Source organism: Coenobita brevimanus, chromosome 27, assembly GCF_032717465.1.
Source record: "Coenobita brevimanus isolate Jiangsu-jjx chromosome 27, ASM3271746v2, whole genome shotgun sequence".
In the NCBI taxonomy this organism is placed as follows: domain Eukaryota; kingdom Metazoa; phylum Arthropoda; class Malacostraca; order Decapoda; family Coenobitidae; genus Coenobita; species Coenobita brevimanus.
The window spans coordinates 25,901,284-25,919,824 of NC_136980.1; positions in this window are offsets into that span (position 1 = coordinate 25,901,284).

Below are 18,541 nucleotides of genomic sequence, written 5' to 3' on the forward strand. Positions count from 1 at the left end.
ATGAGTTGATGGGACTGTGCGTGACAGATAAGAGATCATTAATATGAATTAGGAACAGGGTTGGCGCCAGAACTGACCCCTGCAGCACGCAGGCGTTAATTGAGTGGAAATTGGAATATACATCATCTACTTTTACTCTTATTTTCCTCTCACTATGATATGAGGAAATCAAAGGAACAAAAGACGTTAGTCCATAACAAGGGAGTTTGGACAGCAGGGAACGGTGCCATACTCTCTCGAAAGCTTTAGAAATATCAAGAGCTACTGCATGAATCTCCATGTAGATCAATTGATTGATGGTTGGTATGAGTTATTGTATTTATGAAACCTGTACAAACAAAGAATAACATACTCATGTCAGTGAATATGATTATTTAATGAATTTTCATTGAAATTAGTAGCTGTGATCTCTAATCATGAGTTAAGGAGAGAGATACTGATGTGGAAACTAATCTGATTTTGCTAGAAATTGGCCTAAAACTGTCAATATCCTTCATGAATGCTGGGCTGTAACAATACAGTAGATTAACACTGGAATATGTTATAGTCACGAGGAATTACTATGTAAACGACAAGGAGGTGTAGCACTCTCATTTTCTGCCACTGAGCTACATTAAATTGGTCACAAAATGTCAAAAATATGGGCCAAGTTAAGGTGAAGGAACTATAAAGGACATGTAAAGATAGCCCATGGAAACAGCAGACTACTTTACTGTGCTGAATAACTGCCATCTTATGCCACTTCAACAGGTAGTAAGGTAAGTAAACTGATATTGATAATCATGTTATTATCAGAGTGTCCTTAGTCAAAGAAAGTGAAGTGATTTTGTAGTGTGAGAACCCTGCATTTACTAAGGTTTGTTAGGTTGGCTTAATTCAGGCTAAGGTGGTGAGAGAGAGAGAGAGAGAGAGAGAGAGAGAGAGAGAGAGAGAGAGAGAGAGGAAAGGGTGAGATAGGGGAAGGGAGTAGTTTAGTATGATGCATTCAAAGGTGGGTGATATGAATTATTAAAAAATCGTATTCCAGTGCTTGGGAAGTTCAAACATGATCATTTCTTCTAATTTAAGAAAAACATTATGAACTGAAATGACAACATCCAGCACGACACCCGCAGGAGGCGACAACGGAGGGTTAGTCAGAGCGAGTGGGACGTCCGTGCTATATGGGCGCAAGTCTCTAGTAGCTGTGCGCCTCTTCTCCCCGAAACCGGCCCGACCTGAAAACCTCAGCCCAGGCGCAATACCCTCTCGCCAGCCCGGCCTGCATCAGGATCAGTGTAAATCTGACGCTCCACACAGCACCCCAGAGACGGCCTCCAGCCACTACCTCTTACAGACAGCCTCCCGCGCTCATATCAGGAGACAGCCTCCAGCCGCTCTGCCCTAGAGATGGCCTCCAGCCGCTCCACCTGGACCACACACTCCAATTGCAGGGCCTGTGACAGCCTCCAGCTGCACACGGGGGAAGAAGGGTACATCCCCTTTCCACCTGCAGGAGACATGGAGGGCATGACACTAGTGATGGCCTCCTGCCATGCCTGCAGACGGGAGACGGCCTTGAGCCGCTCCATGCCCACACATTGCCTTTCATACGGGACTCAGGCAATGGTCTCCAGCCACACCCGTAGGCAGGTGACAGCCTCCAGCCACGCCCCGTCTGCAGTCCCGTCAGGAAGTTGGGGCCCGGCAACGTCCTCCTGCCACACCAGGGAGGGTAGCTACCAAAACCCCTCGCCCCCCTGTGATTTCACAGTGTCTCTCCACCTACAGCTATAGCAGAGTCGAGTTTGGCAGTCCCCAGACAGGGAGTGATCCGTTTGTCGACTGGTGGCGAGGCCCTGTATTATCCCCGAGGCTGTTCTCCCTGCAATCAGTGCCTGAAGACAACCTGCCCCTGCCGGACCCCTCCCTGGGACAACACCGCAGCCCTGCCCTGATTGCGGGACACCAGGAAGGGGACTGCAGTCTCTGGGATCCAGACAGCGCCCCCAGCACTCCGGGGCGAGGCCTCCCCAGTTCCCACCCCAAACAACGTCGCTTTCCCACCAGGCGTATACAGGAACGTCTGGAGAAGCTGTTTGGGCCGTGTCCTGTGGGCCAAACCTCTGTCCACCGCCCCTAACACGAGGGGCCCCTCACCATGCCCAACCCGAAGGAGACGACCCTCACCCTTGCCCAGGGCTAAGTGACTTAGGTGTGTGTATGTGAATAAGTGACTTATATAGCCGTACAGTGCCAAGTGGAAAGATGTGAGCACTCCCATTCAGTGAAATAGTGACAAGGCATCTGTGATCTCTCTCTTTTCCTCCCACCTTGTGATTGTGCCAACCTATCGTGCAACTTAGCTCTCCCACCCCCATGCCCCCCAGTGACCAGACTCACACTCGGTAAGACTCTTAGAACAAGTGTTTAACAGTGAATCAAGGAACTCCCACAGAACCAGTACCACCAAAGCGAGAGACTGTGTGCCAGGGAATATCTACATCTAACCCCCCCCCCCAGCATATGACACTGAGTTAGAGACAGTGAACTATCCCCACATGCACTCACCCTGATATAATAATACCGACTGTGTCTCTCATATCCTGCACGATATGCTCAAACTGATCAGCAGTCCAAGGATTGATGTAACATAAATACTGTGAGATCGTCTGCCGTTCCTGTAATTTAGAATTGATGAATACTCATGTAGGTTGTTGTCCGGAGTTTTTATTTGCTGTTCTTCTTATGCTTGTGTTCCAGCCCCGGCCTAGAAAAGGACCCAACTACACACCAGGTATTTCTGGGACGGGAAGCTGACCCAAAAACACCCACCATAACGTGCACAATATTAATTTATGTAAAGATTTGTGCCTACCACTGAGCTCTACAGTATGGAGGGGCTATCTCTGCAGCAAGTGTATGACTTTGGCTGCCATACTGAAACACCCGCCCGCGTCGCCTCCACCATTGTAATGCAAGTGGAACACTGTTCTTAGCTTGCTGCTTCTATTTCGTTGTAGCTTACATAAGCTGAGCAGTAGGGCATGGCACCATATTTTAGCTGTGCAGTGGACCATGGCACTATATACCTCATACCAATTAATCTGGCCAGGCATGTATGGCAACACTGTTCCTGCCAAGATTGTGATTGGATGGAGGTGTTTGTTCGACTTTGTTGTTACTTAAACCGATACTCTCTTTATTATTAGATGCAATACTGAGTTTGTCGACAATACAATCTTCAAAACCAATAAGAAATCCGTTCTATACATAACAGCAATGAAAATTTTCGTAGGAAGATAGAGATATGAGTCAACAAAATCTTGCAATAGTCCAAGTCAAGGTCAGCATTTGAACAAATCCTTTATGTTTCTGACAGTCCGTAATATAACAGAAAATTAAGGAAACCTGCTTAAGCTAAACATTGGTATAACACATTTAAATTATAAGATCATTCAATACTGTGATATTAGAGGAGATATGGTGAAATAGTTTCCTTTAGCCTACTTTGATTTTCACTATTTTTTCCAAACCTCCCTCCGTGCAAACCTCCTCTTTTCATTAGAATGTTTAATTACTCAGTTGTGGCATGATTTAAGGGTGCAAACTGATCTTATAATTTAAATGTGCATTATACCAATGCTTAGATTAAGAAGGTTTCCTTAATTTTCAGTTATATTACGGACTGTCGGAAACATAAAGGATTTGTTCGAATGCTGACTTTGACTTGGACTATTGCAATACTTTGTTGACTCATATCTCTATCTTCCCACAAAAATTTCCATTGTTGTTATGTATATAATGGATTTCTTATTACTTTTGACGATTGTTTTGTCAACAAACTCAGTATCACATCTGTTAATAAAGAGAGTATCGGTTTAAGCAACAAGGAAATCGAACAAACAACTCCAGCCAATCAAAATCTCGGTGGGAACAGTGTTACCATACATGCCTGGCCGGATTAACTGGTATGAGGTATAGTTTCCGATTTCATCAGCTGATTTCAAAAGGTGCGGGTGTTGAGTGTAATGCATAAACATCATCAGCGCCGCCCTTTGCCCCTGGCGGTGGGCACATAAACTACAAGGTGCTACCCTTCAGAAAGCCCCCCCATATTACAGAGTTTAATGGTGCCTACCAACAACAGGTTAATTAGTTCTCTCTCTCTCTCTCTCTCTCTCTCTCTCTCTCTCTCCCTCCCGCTATGTATATATACATTAATATACACCGCTATATATATATATATATATATATATATATATATATATATATACTGTCAAGGTGTTTCAGGGTGTGAAACTGTATGTGGGTTAATGGAAACTATATGGAGAGGTGAGAGTGTGAAGGAATGGGAGTATGGAAAGGGTATATGCGCAGGAGTAGGGGAGAATGAGAGGGCAAAAGAAGGAGTGTGTATTGTTGTGAGTAACAGATGGAAGGAGAATATAACGGAGTATGGATCAGTTGGCTCGAGGATTGTGTGGGTAAGACTGAAAGTTGGTCTACAAATGTGGGCGACTGTGTGCATGTATGTGCCAAGGCAAGATCTTGCAAGCAGCGTGAGAGAGAAGTTCTGGACAAATGTGGAAGCGTGCATGGAAAAGTTTGAAACGAATGAGAGAGTGTTTTTGACTGGAGATATGAATGGAAAGGTAGGGAATGGGAAGATTGATGGAGTAGTTGGTGAATAGGGTGTGCCTCCAGAGATGGATGTGAATGGCAGTGCTTTAGTGGACATTTGTGCCGGGAGAGGGTTTGTGATAGCTAATACCCTATCCAGGCACAAAATGATCCACAAGTATACATGGCGAGTGATGAGAAAGGTGGGTGAAAGGATGTGAAGGTGTATAATGGATGCAACAGTACATAGCGGTTCGGGTAGTGGACTTTCCGACCACCTCTTGGTGGTGGTCAGAATTAAAGTCCAAATAAAATGGAGAAATAGAAGAAGGGGAGGACAGAAGGAAGTACTACATACAAGGAGAGTGGAAAAGTTGCAAGAGGATGGAAAAAAATTTAAAAAGCAGAATATTAGAGGGAAGTGGAGGAGTAGATGGGGGATGTGGAAGGTGTGTGCAAGATATTCACAAAAGAAATCTGTGCAGCATTTGAGGTGGTGTGTGGGATGAAGAGAAGATGAAAGGGGGTGCAGGGAACAGCATGGTGGATTGAAGAGGTGAGGGGGGCTGTGGCACAAAAGAAGCCAGCATATAGTGAATGGATGAGAAACAGAGGCGTGGAAGTTGAGAGACGGAAGGGAGAGTTATATGTAGAGAGGAAGAGACTGATGAAAAGATTAGTAAGAGATAGTAAGAGAGTGGATGAGGAATTTGGAAGGAACTTGAGTGTAAAGTGGAAAGAATGTAAGAAAATGTTCTGGAAAGAGGTAAAGAAAGTTAGACAGGATGCCAAAGAAGTTATCTGGGGAATGAAAAATAAAAATGGTAGATTACTAGTGGAGAAGGGAGAAATAGTGAGCAGATGGAGGGAACACTTTAAGGGATTGTTGAACATAGAGAATGAAAGTAATGCAAGTATAAGTGGCTGGGGAATGAATGGGAGAAGGAGGGATGTGAAAAGAGAGGAAGAAATCAGTAGGATGGAAGTTGTGGAAGCAATGAATAAAGTTAAAATGGGAAAAGCCCCAGGAACTGATGGAGTGTGTGGTGAAATGCTGAAGCATGGGGGAGAGATAGTAGCAGAATGGATGCAGAAGATGTGCAGATTGGCCTGGGAGCAAGATAGAGTCCCGTAGGATTGGAAGTAAGATATAATTATTCTCTTGTTAAAAGGAAAAAGGGAAAAAGAAGTGTGTGGTAATCATAGGGGCATTTGTCTTCTTAGTGTAATAGGAAAAGTATATGGTCGGATACTTTCTGACAGAGTTAGGGAAATAACAGAGGAAATAGCTGGAGAAGAACAGGGAGGTTTTAGGAAAGGAAGAGGGGGTGTAGATCAGATGTTCATTCTTAGATCTTTAGCGGAAAAGTTTCTAGAGAAGAGAAAGAAGTTGTATGCTGCCTTCATGGATTTGGAGAAAGCATATGACAGGGTGGATAGACAAGGATTGTGGAAAGTATTAAGAATATATGGAATAAATGGGAAGTTGCTGAAGGCCGTGAAGAGTGTGCATGAGGGTTCTAAGGCTGCAGGTTGGATTGAAATAAGGATGTGTCATGTTTCCATGGTTGTTGAATCTGTGTATGATGGGGTTATAACACAGAAACAAGGTAGGACAGTGGATGTTGGAGCGACCATAGTGAGAGAGGGCAATGTTTGGAAACTAACTGTATTGTTGTTTGCAGATGAAACTGTGTTGTTAAGCAAAGACGAAGGGGAGCTGCAAGGCTTGGTGAATGAGTTTGGGAAAGTGTGTCTGAAACGGAATCTAAAGTTGAATGTAGGGAAGAGTAAAGTTATGGTCTTCGAGAGAGGTGAAGTCAATGAGTGTACAGTGAGGTTGGATAAGGAGGAAATGGAAAATGTGAGTGTGTTTAAGTTCTTTGGTAGTGTGATGAGTAAGGATGGAAGTCTAGAGGGTGAAGTGCTTGAAAGGGTACAACATGGAAGAAAGGTTGCAGGTTCCTTGAAAGCAGTGATAAGAAACAGGGAAGTGTGCATGGAAGTGAAAAAGTTACATGACAGTATTGTGATATCAACTCTAATGTGTGGAAGTGAAGCGTGGACCTTGTTGGAGGGACAGAAGTCAAGTGTGAGAGCAGTGGAAATGAGTTATTTGAGAGGAGCCTGTGGAGTCACATGGAGAAACAGACTGACAAATGAGGAAGTGAAGGAGCATTGTGATGTTGATGCGGATATGAAAGAAACACACCGAGGTGGTTTGGACATGTGGAGAGGATGGAGAGCGAGAGACTGACGAGGAGAGTGTATGTGAGGTGGAGGGGGGGGGAAGGAGCGAGAGGCCAAGGATGAGATGGAGGGATGGAGTGGAGAGGTATATGAGAGAAGGGTGTGTGAGCTGGGAGCAGGGCAGTGAAAAGGTGGGGGACAGGGAGACATGGAGGAGATTTGTTTGTGGGCACTCATTACAGGATTAACCCCTTAACCTCTGGGCGTCACTTTCGTGATGCTCAGGTGTAATATATCATGCTGTGGGGTGTCACTTTTGCGATTCTGTGTTATTTTGAACTCGCCCAGGCTTTCAAGTGGTTGCTTGTATCATGTCAGTACTGCCAGTGTCCAACAATAGTCAGTGCTGCTAATGTCATCTGTACGCCCATGCATTGTTGACAATTTAACCATATCTCCCCGTTCTTTACTCCCCTCCCTACCTCCCCTCCATTACCCTCTCCTCCCACCTTCCCCAGCTGCGCCGCGCTATGGAAATCTTGCCCGGATTTTTCCACTCATTTTATCCATTGAAATGAGCCCTATGCCCTATTCTTATACAAAATAATATATATAATAATGAAAAAAAGTAAGTGATAGTGCCATACACCTGGAATTGGCAAATTATTGCTTGGCAACACCCCACGTGCACTCGTTCGCTAATTTTCACTGTTTATTTTCCCTTGAAATATGCCGTATGACCTGTTCTCATAATAATAATATATATAAGAAAGGAAGGGAGAAGCCTAAGTGATATTTACATTCACCTGGAACTATCTAATTTATTATGTATTGTCTAGATTTCCTGCCAGTCATTTCACAGCACATAAATTAGCAGCTGTCACCACTCTGACGTTGTCAACCCTTGGCGGCCCCATATCCGCCTCGTCATTCAGTTCAGTGTTGTCTCTTGAGGTGAAACCATGTCACATTCGTGTCCCTCCATTTCCGCCGCCTCTAGAGGGCCATGTGACCTCTACCCCTACTAAACCTCGTGTGGGAAGGGGTAAAGGACTAAGTGACTCTGCTGTGGAACGTGAACTGGCTAGTTTATCCATGATAATGATGGACAATGACTACAATCTTTCTGGTGAATCGTGTGATGAACCAGTGGGGGAAATGGTGATAAACTCCCAGTACAAGTGCTTCAGTGTCCTAAGTTCATCCTGGCTCCAAGGGAAAGGAGCCCTTAGTTACTGGAAGTGAGAGTGTATAACATAGTGTAAATAAAATAGAAATGTAAATAATGTAAATAAAATAGAAAATGTAAATAGAAATGTAAATAATTACTAATATAAGAATATGAGTACAAATACTTAGTAATGACAGTGAAAGTGAAAGCTTTTCTTTCTACGCTAGTTGACTGAATGAAAAAGTGAATGCCTGAAGTGAAAATAAACTACTATTACCGAAGGAAACTTATGGATAAATACTGTATATATACAGTATATATATATATATATATATATATATATATATATATATATATATATATATATATATATATATATATATATATATATAAAGTGTAATAAAGTACTAGGAATATAAAGTGTGAGTGTGTCTATGACTAATAAATGACAGAATACCAGTGGGGAACGAGCACAGGTGGGAAGCTGGTACGTGCTCGTAATTTACATTGCTTTCACAGTTATTTTTTTTTGGAGTATGGATTCCATACTATTTGAAAATCATAGAATAATGTTTCTAGATATAATATCAGGCTGTGGTAATCATATTACTGGGTGTCGGGAAGTGTAAAGTGGACCCAACTTCAGTAGTCTCCACAAGTCCTATGGTAGTCGACGAAGGCTCAACAAACATTCCAGGAGAAAGCTGAAGGTATGTGTCATAGGCAAGTATAATTATAATATTGTAGAGCTAATAACTGATTTTTGGCAAATATTTTTAAAAAGTCAGTCGGAGCGTGAATCTCCCTGCGTTAGGTGCACGGAACGCCTCCGACATGCCCGTGCTTAAGGGGTTAAGACGTCTGGCAAAATATATATATATATATATATATATATATATATATATATATATATATATATATATATATATATATATAATTATATTTAGATAGGTAGGTAGAATGATTGAGAAAGACAGACAGACAGACAGACTGACTTTCCATAGCATTACACTTAACATAATATCGCATCATGGAAACATAAATGTACCTCTGGATAGTCTGTGAACAATGGACATGATAGTGACTCACCAGGCAGGAGGGTGAGGGTGTGTTTGGCTGCCTGAAGGTTGATATCAGTGACCACCAGTCGGGCGCCCTCTCTGGCCAGCACCCGACAGCATGCACGTCCAATGCCACCCCCGCCGCCTGAAGTGACAGGCAGTAATTCAATTCACAGTAAACTTTTCTCTTAAAATTTACAGCATTATCTTTAGTGAATGCTCAGCTATCTAACTTAAAAGTTCTCTCAATCACTCAGTACCCACTGTTTCCTTCACTCTCTCTCTTTATAATACTCACAGGCAGTCAGTGTTCAGTGCACTCCATTTACTGCACAGTACTGTCAGTAGTAGTAGTAGTAGTTGTTCTCTAGGCAGTCTGGCTAGACAACCCTGAGTCCTTAAGGAAAGCCAAGGAAGAGACCGGGCTTTCCCACAGAGCTCTCAAGGAGTGTACGTTGTGTTGTTGGCGCAGGTGATTGTGTGCAATGCAGTGTTCCATAATGTGCTTAATAGTATGGGGTGCTGTGTTGCAACCTGGACAGGCATGAGCGAAGGAGTCTTCCAATATCTTCTGATAACTCAAGAGGGCTGGATGATGCCCACATCTCAGCCCGGCCAGGTGGACCTGGTCCTCACGAGGGAGATAGGATTCAGAAGGGTGGATATCAGGAGGCTGTGCATGCAGCACTGTGTTATCTTTGAGTGACTGAATGGAGCTGCGAATGGTTTGAGTATGGATATGCTTCTGGAAGCTGCTTTGAGGTGGGCGACGGGGGAGAGATGACATTATTTGTGTATAACATCGTGTGCTGGGTGTTATTTTGATGTTCCTTGGTGTGTGTGGATGTGCTGGCATGTAGTGTAGTGGATGGTGTGGGTTTGTGGAGCTGTGGCAATAATTTGTGTGCCTCTCATGTCTAGATGATCCTTAACTCTGAGGACTTTGGTTTCTTGGTGTAGGTGGTCTGTAGGTGTAGTTGTTGTGTAGCCTGTGATTATTTTTAGGGCCTTTTTCTGTATAGTCGGTAGGGTGTTGTAGGGTGTTGTAGTGTGGTTAGAGGCACAAGCAGGGCTTGCATAATTCATCACTGAATGAATATATTGTTTGTATACTGTGGTGGTGGTTTCTTTGTTGTGTCCGAATATTGTCTGGGCAAGTGAAGGGAGTCGGGTCTTGGTGTTAATTTATTTTTAATGTTTGTGATGTGCTGTTTAAATGACTGTTAGTCAGGACTCAAGGCTCCTTCGTGAGTAGTGTAGTTTTCATTTTGATACTACAGTTTTTATGTATAATGGCGGGCAGTAAAATATACAGTATATATATATATATATATATATATATATATATATATATATATATATATATATATATATATTGGGTGCACAGTTATCAAACTATTACGCAGTTCTCCGAGAAGACTGTTGAGTTCCAACGATGGCATCACTGGGTTTCGAATGTCATTGCTCACAGTTCCAGTATTAATCATAATGAAGTGAATCGATATTTATTTCTGCGACTGTACAAGCATCTATATATCACTACTCTGGAACCAGGCTTCATGAGACCACCTGATACTGCAGGACCAGACACTCGAAGAACACAATTTAATCCATTGAGTCAGGGAGTTCATTCAGTTTCTTGCTGCCATCATACGAATTTATTCAAATTAGGAGAGTTCTTTTGTATCAAGGAATTAATCAGTGTTGTATCAAACTTTTCCAATTCGTCTAAGCTGAATGATATCGCCTGGAGGTAGCAAATAGAAAATTATCAGGACTTCATCCGACTGAAGGGATAAGTGATGACATAAAACCGGTGAGCATTTCTGCAATCTGATGGCAACAGGGAGACTAACAGAAAGACGATGTGGTCTTAGGGAATCTTAGTGACCAGCATAATTGTACACTACTACACACTGCTTGGTTGCCATACAGTCAACGAAGGTGGTGTCATCTCAGCAATCTATTCATGTACCCATAGAATTATCGTCATATTCTGTGATGTGGCAGGTTTCCATGCACATCTTCCATAGCAAATTTTTTGTCATTATGTCCATTTATTTTCCTGTGTGTTAAATATAACGTTTTAATATCAGCATATATCAGTATCAAGCAAGAGGATACCAATATCTAATGAGCAGACTGAATTGCTAAGGAAGGCGCGCTATGCATTCTCCCCAGCCACTTCGAATATGATATTTGTATACCAGTAAAGTTAGTGGTAGCGACCGTCATTCGTTCATTTGCTGTAGTGCTGTCTACTTCTTCCTTCACCTTTATCATTCTTTTTCTAAATCTGCCTTCCTCTTTTCCTAGTTTTCCCATCCTTCCACTTACATTTTATTATTCTTCATTTCACCTCAGATGGCTCTTCATTGACTGACAAGCCTAATGGTTTCCTGTAATCCAGGAAACCATTTACAATGCTGTGGAGCCTACTATTGTGCCACGATTCACTTGGTGGAGAGTTCCAATCTTTTTTTCCTATGCAAGGAAGAAGGAACCAAAGGCCAGGGGACTACAAACCATTCCCTCCAAGAAGAAACGAAAACAATACAACAGAGAGCCAAATTCAAGATCCGTTCATTTTGAGATGCAAGGACACACTGCGTTTGAAAGGCTGGCAATTATAGGAAGTAGGGAATACAGACAGAGGGAGAGAGTTCCAGAACTGATCTGTTGCATAAATGAAGGACTAGGAGTAATGGTTAACTCTTGCATTACAGACATGGACAGAAAAGAGTTTGTTGCTAGATGGGTGTTATGCACCCACTGCAGTGGTGAAGGGGTGCAAGCAAATAGTTCAGAGGAGAAGTGACCTGTGGCAGGGGGGACACAATCTGGCCGCACTATGGGATGGTACTACTATTCTGCGGCCAGGTTGTGTTAGGAAGAATACTACCACAGTATTCCCTGCGTGTCGTAAAAGGCGACTAAAACGGGCGGGGTGAGGGGACTAGGGACCCCCTCCTCTGTATTTTAGTTCCTAAAAAGAGACAGGCCAAAGAAAGGGATGGAGGATGGAGTTATCCCTGTACCCTGAAGAATGGGTCTATGAATGTGCGTGGATGTAGTACGATTGAGGCTAAAAGGGAGGAGATTGGGAGAATGTTTGTGAGAAGAAAGTTGGATGTGTTAGCTTTGAGTGAAACGAAGATGAAAGGGAAGGGTGAGTCTATGTTTGGAAGTGTGAATGGAAGATTGTCAGGTGTTGATAGAGGAAGGGCAAGAGAAGGCGTGGCCTTGTTAGTGAGTCCGGAAGTACAGCAGTGTGTGATTGAATGGAAGGAGGTGTCATCGAGACTGATATGGATGAAAGCGAAATTTGAACGTGAGTTGTGGGTGTTTGTGAGCGCATATGGGCCTGGTAGTGAAAGGAAGGAAGAAGAGAGGGAGTCTTTCTGGAATGATGTTGATGAGTGTCTGCAGAGTTTTGGAACGAATGTGAACGTGGTAATGATGGGAGATCTGAATGCTAGAGTGGGAAATGTTGTAGTTGAAGGTGTAGTTGGTATGCATGGTGTGTCTGGAAGAAATGAAAATGGGGAACAAATGATAGGGATGTGTGTTGAGCGTGAGATGGTGATTGGAAATACGTTGTTCGAGAAGAAACATATTTATAAGTATACATGGGTGAGACAGGAGGGTGGAATGGTTGTGAATAAAGCATTAATGGACTATATAGTTGTGTCTAGGAATGTAATAGAAAGATTGTTGGATGTGAGAGTTCTGAGAGGGAAGGGTGGAGGTATGTATGACCACTACCTGGTGGAGGGAATGTTAAGAGTAGGTAAGAGATGGGTGAGAGCTAGGAGGGTTAGATGTGGCAGGGAGGTTTTGAAAGTGAGTGAGTTGGATAAAAGAGAGAAAATGATAGAGTATCAGGAGAAATTGAAAGATGGGTGGAACACCGTGAAAGATCAGGAAAATGGCAGTGTGGAGGAGGAATGGCAGTTGTTTAAGAGTGCTGTGGTGGGGCATGCAGAAGAGATGTGTGGTGTGAGACGTGTGGGTGGTCGTATAAGAAAAGGAAGTGAATGGTGGTGCGAGGAAGTAAGTATGGCTGTGGCTGAGAAGAGACGTGAATATGAAGTGTGGCTGAAGGGGAAGGATGAGGTGTCATATGAGAGATATAAGGAAAAGAGGAATAGGGCGAGAAGGGCTGTGTGTGATGCTAAAGTGGCAGCAGATGAATGGTGGGGTAGGCGGTTGACTGAGAATTTTCAACAGAATAAGAAAATGTTCTGGAAAGGGGTTAAAAGGGTGCGTAAGGGAGAGTCTGGGAAGGAGGAGTGAGTAAAAGCAGAGGATGGAAGGATGTTAATTGAGATGGATGCAGTAAGGAAGAGATGGGCAGAGTATTTTGAAAGACTGTTAAATGTAGAGGAGGAAAGGGTGGCTGAGATTGTGGCGGATGGAAGGGTGCAAGGAATAAATGTGTTGGGAGAGCTGAATGATTCTTTGATCACGAAGGAGGAAGTGGAGAAAGCAGTAAAGGAGATGAAAACAGGGAAAGCTGCAGGTATGGATGGGTGTGCTGTGGAAGAATGCCTGAAGGGTGGTGGAGTGACTATTGTTGACTGGTTAGTAAGATTATTGAATGTGTGCTTTGTGAAAGGTATGGTGCCAATTGACTGGGCAAGTGCTTGTGTGGTCCCGTTCTATAAAGGCAAGGGTGATAAGTATGAATGTACTAGCTTTAGGGGTATAAGTCTGTTGAGTGTTGTAGGTAAGGTGTATGGTAGAGTGTTAATTATGAGAGTTAGAGAGGGTGCAGAGGGAATGATTGGCGATGAGCAGTGTGGCTTTAGGAGAGGGAGGGGATGCATGGATCAGGTGTTCACTGAGACAATTGTGTGAAAAGTATTTAGCGAAAGACAAGGATGTGTTTTGGGCATTCATGGATTTAGAGAAAGCGTATGATAGAATTGATTGGGAGGCTTTGTGGACTGTTTTAAGACTGTATGGACTTGATGGTAGGTTACTAAAAGGGGTGAAAAGTTTTTATGTAAATAGTAGAGCGTGTGTATAAGTGGAAAATGCTGTGAGTGATTGGTTTCGCTTGTGAGTGGGGCTGCGACAGGGATGTGTGATGTCGCCTTGGTTGTTTAATATTTATATGGATGGTGTTGTAAGGGAGGTGAATGCAAGGTGGAGGTCTGAGTTTGCAGAATGTTGATGGTGGAGAGTGGAATCCGAAGCAGGTGCTGTTTGCAGATGATACTGCACTGGTGGCTGATTCAGAGGAGAGATTGAGACAGTTGGTAGAGGAGTTTGGAAGGGTGTGTGAAAGGAGGAAATTGAAAGTGAATGAGAATAAGAGTAAAGTGATGAAGTGTAAGAGGTTGGTAGATGGTAGGAGGATGAATATAGTTTTGAATGGTGAGTTACTTGAGGAGGTAGAGTGTTTTAAATATTTAGGGTCACATGTTGCTGTGGATGGAAGAATAGATGCAGAAGTGAAGTTTAGAATATGAAATGAAATAGGTGCTGGGAAGAATGAAAAAAGTGTTTAGATGTCGTTCGCTTGTAATGGAAGTAAAGAGAAGGCTGTATGAGCGTGTTGTGGTGCCAACTGTGTTATATGAGGCTGAAACATTGAATATGGGTGTAGCAGCGAAGAAAAGTGTGAATGTAATGGAGATGAGGTGTCTGAGGAGTATGTGTGGAATGACGCGTATGGATTGAGTGCGAAATGATGAAGTGCGAAGGAGAACTGGAGTTGTTCGGGAGATGGCTGGTAGAGTTGAGCAGAGGGTGTTGCGATGGTTTGGGCATATGGAGAGAATGGATAATGAGCGATTGGTGAAAAATTTTACTAGATCTGATGTGAGAGGTGTAAGGCTGAGATGGAGACCACGAATAGGATGGATGGACAGTGTGAAGAGAGCGCTGGATGCAAGAGGGATGTCTGTTGAGCAAGGAAGAGTGGCTGTGTGTGACAGAAATAAATGGAGAGAAATCGTGAATGAATAAATGATGCAGCCCTGAGGGGATATTCTTCCGCATTTGGTCTGATCAGCTAGTCAGGTCAGATTCGGGTAAGGGGATGGGTCTATTATGACGTGGCAGGGGTAAACTAGCTCTGCTGTCGGGCCAGGCTGCGGATGTCACTGATTGCACTGCGCAGTTGACCCTTGTGCGGTGTAGTGCAGTGAGGATCTGTTCCTTCTCCCCTTTGGGACTAAGATGCGAATGAATGTGTTTGAATAGATGAGTTAATGGAGAGTGTGTCGTCCTGTCCCGGCTACTTCCCTTTCCTTGGGGGAAGCAGCCTAGGTACATAGATAGATAGATAGATAGAAAAAGAGATATCGATGCAACAGTGTGACAACAAGACACTGGTTGAAGGAAGCCAGTAAGAGGAGGAGAGTTAATGAGATGAAAAGCCTTTGTCTACACCTTGTTGAGGAGAGGTGTATGTGGGAAGCCTCCCCACACGTGAGAATTGTAGTCTACACAAGGGCGGATAAAACCCGTGTATTAAGTCAACAATTGTGCAGACGTAAAGAAGGCATGGAGACGGCTTAGCACCCCAATCTCTTGGACGCAGATTTTACAAGATGCAATATGATCTTTCCAAGTTAAATCTCGAGAGAATGAAACCCCAAGTGTGTTGAAAGACGATGCAGGATTGAGCTGGATATTATTAAACATTAGTGGGTACTCCTGCGGAAGATTTTTTCATGTTGATAGGCGTGAGAACTGAGTTTCTGATGCATTAAAAATAAGATTATTTTTACCCTAATCAGAGATGTAAGCCAAGTCAGCCATAAGGTGTGCCATAGCCTCATCCCTTGTTTGTTGAAGTAACTGCTGAAACGGACAGTGCGGGAAGCGAATGGAGATGTATAGCTTAGGTCACTGATGAATAAAAGTAAGAGAGCTGGTGATAGGACACAGCCCACAGGAACACCACTATTGATAGGTCTGCGAGATGAATGGTGGCCATCAACAACAGCAGCTATAGAATGACCAGAAAGGAAGCTATAGAAGAAGGTACTGATAGAACAATAGAAACCGTATGAGGACAATTTGGAAATTAAAGATTTATGCCAGGCTTGACCAAAAGCCTTTGAAATGCCAAGTGCAATGGCAAAGCTTTCGCCAAAGTCCCGAAGGGAGGATGATCAGGATTCTAAAAAACAGATGGGATGATCGCCAATAGAACGTCTCTGACGTAACACATACTGACGATTAGAGAGAAGGTTGTGATAGGGAAGATGTTTAAAAACATTTTTCTTAAGAAATGACTTAAAAAATTTTGAGATACAGGATGTCAAAGCAACATTATTCGAGGGTTGGAAATGATCGCTCTTCTTTGGAACAGGCTGAATGAAAGCAAACTCCCAGTATGAAGGAAAGGTACAATTTGAAAGACAAAGGCAAAAGAGTTTACCTATGCAGGGTGTAAGCACAGAAGTACAGTTCCTGAGAACAACAGGAGGGACCCCCTCAGGCCCTTAAGCCTTATTAGTACTGAGGCCAGTGATGGCAGAAAATACATCAGTTGAAGAAATGTTAATGTCAGCTTTGAAAAGCTGCCATCCAGGAACCAAAACTTTACATTCTTCCCTGTGCCTTGCTGTGACCGGTCAATTACCTGTCCGTGGCTGATGGGTCTGTTCGGGCAGAGAGACTGGAGTTACTCTAGAACAACAACAACAAACGGGCCGGGAGAGTGTGGGAAGGAGAGGTGGAAGGAGGTAATGCTGGAAAGGGTTGGTAATAAGACCAGGGTGGAGGTGGTGTGATTTTGTGCAAGTCCTCCGTATTATTATTATGGCCAACAACAAAACCTGGTCCCCTGCCATCCATTTTCCCATCCACCCACAAAATGAACCATCCACCCACAAAATGAACCATCCACCCTGCCTACTACCCACTAACCCACCTCATCCATTCGCCCAATCCTCCCTCCTTGCCCACAACAGCCACTCTCTTGTCTACCCACAAGCCTACCCCACCTCCTGCCCACCAACCAATACACTCGCTCATCCAAGGTTCACCAGTAGAATAACATGTAAGTTAACACACACACACACACACACGAAGGAAGAACGGAGGAAGAGAAGAGTAATTTTTTTTACAAAGTAACTGGACTGCAGGTACAAAAGTGGTACATACCGGACAGGGAATAGAAAGAAGGAAGGTAGTAGACTCAAGTTATGGCAAGTAGGTAAACAAGATGATTAAGTAGATGTACTCAAATGTAGATGGAATGGAGTCTAAACTATCAGAGATGGAAAACTATACCAAAGAAAGGGAACCACTTATTATTTGCCTAACTCAAACAAAATTAACCCCGAAGATATCAAACGATACCTTAAACTTAGATGAATTCATTATATGGAGGAGAGAAAGTAATTTACGAAAAGGAGGAGGAATTATAACAAAGAAAAATCTACTAGTCAAAGATATACAAATAGATATACCCTCACAAGTAGAACTGATTGCATTGGAGATTAACACATCTGACGGGAAATTAACTGGGCAAATTTATTCATGCCACCCAATACAAACACTTGGGAAAGAGGTGAATATGAAGAGCTGGCAGAAAGAACAATTCAGAGTTTAAGAACATTACTACATAGAATGGAAGAGAAATCTGAAAGAATTATATTAAATGAATATTTCAATACAAATATAAATTGGACTACTCTACATGTAAGAAGCCATGAAAGCTGTTGGGATCAAAAGCTCCTGGATCTTGTGAAGGAGTTTTTCCTAACACAACATGTAAAGGAAAACACCAGAAAAAGAGGACTTGATGATCCATCAGTACTAGATCTTATATTGATAGGTAAGAAAATGGTATTGACAATATAATGTATCACATTCCATTCGGCAAAAGCGACCATGCAGTATTAAATTGCAACTTCAGGATTGCATATGACGTAGTTACCAGTAATGAGAGTCATAAAAAGAGTCTAAACTACAAAAAGGGACACTATCATGACTTGAAGAAGCACTTCTTAGAAATAGATTAGGAAAAGGACCATGGAGGACAATATTTAAATATTGTATATAGAATATTCTGTGATTTTTATGAAACAGAAGTCCAGAATTACATCCCTCAGCACAAAGAAACAGAAATGAAAATAAAGAAATGGCTTAATACAGAATGTAAAAAATCAGAAGAAAAAAGAGACTTGCTGTGGAATAGATACAGAAGACACAAGAGTGAGAGGGCATATAACAATTATTAACAGGCAAGAAACGATTATATAAAGATAAGGAAGGAGACTGAAAGACAGTTTGAGGAAGACGTTATAAATAAATGTAGTGATCAACCTAAGCTATTTTACAGCTACATCCGAAGTAAAACCTAAGTTAAAGATAAAATTCAGTCCATTATGGATGAGGGGATTATCTGTTCACAAGAGAAAGATATTTGTGAAGCACTAAATAAAAATTTCCAATCAGTTTTTACAAAAGGAAATAATTTTAAGAGATGATATGGAACATGCATGCATACACATATTACCAGAAATGAAGTACAGGAAAAGTCAAGTAA